We start from the raw sequence: 2321 nt of genomic DNA on the forward strand, positions 1-2321 counted from the left end.
GTATAAAGTAAGGAGGACTGTGTAGAAAATTACTTTGTCTTCATACAATAGATAAACAATATACAGTACACAGATATTTAATGCTGTCTTGTGAATGTGTTGATAAGCTGGTGTAGATCTAAATCCCTTCCTGTTATGCACTCCACAAATAAAGTCCCGAGCACAAACATCTTATATCATCTATAATCATTATCTTTTATCAAAATACCAGTAGCTTGTGGTTTTTATTTAAACCATGACCTCAGGGAAGCATGTTTCAGTATAAGCCTACTGCCATCTCCATTTACTGTAATGATGTAGACCTCAATTTCACACAGGGAAATGGTATCCGATCAGTTTGTCGTAATCTAGTTTGCAGTGAACATTTAATATTATACAGACTTAAAAAACTTTTTATTAATATTCAAGCTCATAGGCACATTGTCAGCGATGGTGTGACCAGGGGTAATGGAGGCATCCCCCTCCGTCTGGCAAGCCTGGACCCTCCCGTTCCTCCAACTTCGTACAGATGCAGTTATGGTAAGAGTAAGAGAGCGCTCCATCATGAATTTTATGCTGCTGAATTTTTCAAAGCTTTTATTTGACTTTCGGAAAACTAGGTTCAGCAAACTGGGTTTGGGCTAACTGGGATTCATAGTTTTTGAGTCGGCAAACTGGTATTCGGCAAAGTTCAAAAACATTCAGAAAACTGGATTTCAGACAATCTGACCTAAATCCAGCAAAGTACATCCCCACAAACCACTGCAAAACAGTGACCTTCTGAAACTTATCAAGTTTAGTCAGCAGTGCATAAAAATTCATATTTGTAAACTTGTACATGAAGGTATGCATACTATGGGGTATTGTTTAGGTTTTTTATTGGAAGTAATAAAAGCACTAAATCAATAAAGTCAGTTGGGTACATAATATTTATCAGCTTCTTTAATGCAAAATGACAGTACTTGGTAATTGTCTTCTCTATTGTATAGGAATGCCATCGGTTTTGATAGGTTTTATCGCCAACATCTTTATTATTTATCAAAAACGTAGGATATTACCAGCGGTTCAATTTCACATCAGACAGCCTACATGCAAAATTTCAGCTTTCTAAAAGTCATTTTACTACTAGTTTATGTGTTTACAAAGCCAACGTGACCTCTGTGACCCCACGTTTTTGATGCCGACGATGCCTAGGTTTATATTGTTGTTAACAATATAAACAAAAAGTATGCTAACTTCTATGCTAAATTCATTACATTTTAGACGATTTCATATACACCACTTTCGACTCCGCCCAATGCATAGCAGTTTGGCTCATGTTTACAAATTCATACCCACTCGGCGAAATCGCTATGACGTCATCCTTGGTGACTGATTTGGTCTATTACGCTAATTTCTTATGTTTTGCATGACCTAAGCTTCTCTTGGTGAATTGACATAAATAAAACATGTTGTTTGCCTTTCCCAGTCATTACTCTTAAAGTCAATAAGCATTATAATTATCAGCATTAGGATATTTATTGTATTAGTCATGCAATGAATCAACTGAAAACATAAAATACAATAGAAGAATGTTCCATATATCGCAGCAGAACTTGTTTGCGGCTGAAATGGTCCTACACATTTGTTGTACATGTTTTGATCACGAATGAATTTTTCACTTTCTCACTGATGGAAGGCAGTTTAATTGCTTAGTTTTAGGGTTGATCCACTTCCGACCATCTAAAAAAAGAAAGTTTCGTAAAATAAGCTTGGTGATGATGGAATATCCATAAAGTGCCAAGGGCTCAGGAAATAGGTAGATAAATAATTGTAAGTGGGCAGACTCAATGGTACATACTGTATTCCCTTAGGGCGTATAAACATTCCTATGAATTTAGCCGGCAAATATAGAAATTATTCTATGCTATGACATTCCATCATATGACCTACTGTAAAACATAACAAAAACTAATACTAGTTACATTTTGATTGGTTTTTAATGGTACCTTGTAAAAGTATTATTATAAAATATACATAGTTGTTTCTGAACTGCATACTGAATATTAAACAACAGTCTTTTTGCTTCCAAGTTTTCAATAGCCCTTTACTGGTATTGCAACAGTACTGAAATACCAGTTCCCCCATCCCCCATGGGTATAAGCACACCTCGAGTATTAGCCCATCCCATAATTTACATCCTAATTCACATACCAGTGTTTCCTTCGACATACAGTAAGCAAGTATGTAGCTCAGTCAATTTATATAAATACTTGCATTGAAAATTGCATTAAGTTTTTAAACTTTAATTTTAATTTCTGTTTTACCATCAGTTTTCAATTCAATTATATATTGCTATTGAA

The sequence above is a fragment of the Anneissia japonica genome, unplaced genomic scaffold, assembly GCF_011630105.1.
Source record: "Anneissia japonica isolate Jap-2015-1 unplaced genomic scaffold, ASM1163010v1 scaffold1356_len1145284_cov175, whole genome shotgun sequence".
NCBI lineage: Eukaryota > Metazoa > Echinodermata > Crinoidea > Comatulida > Comatulidae > Anneissia > Anneissia japonica.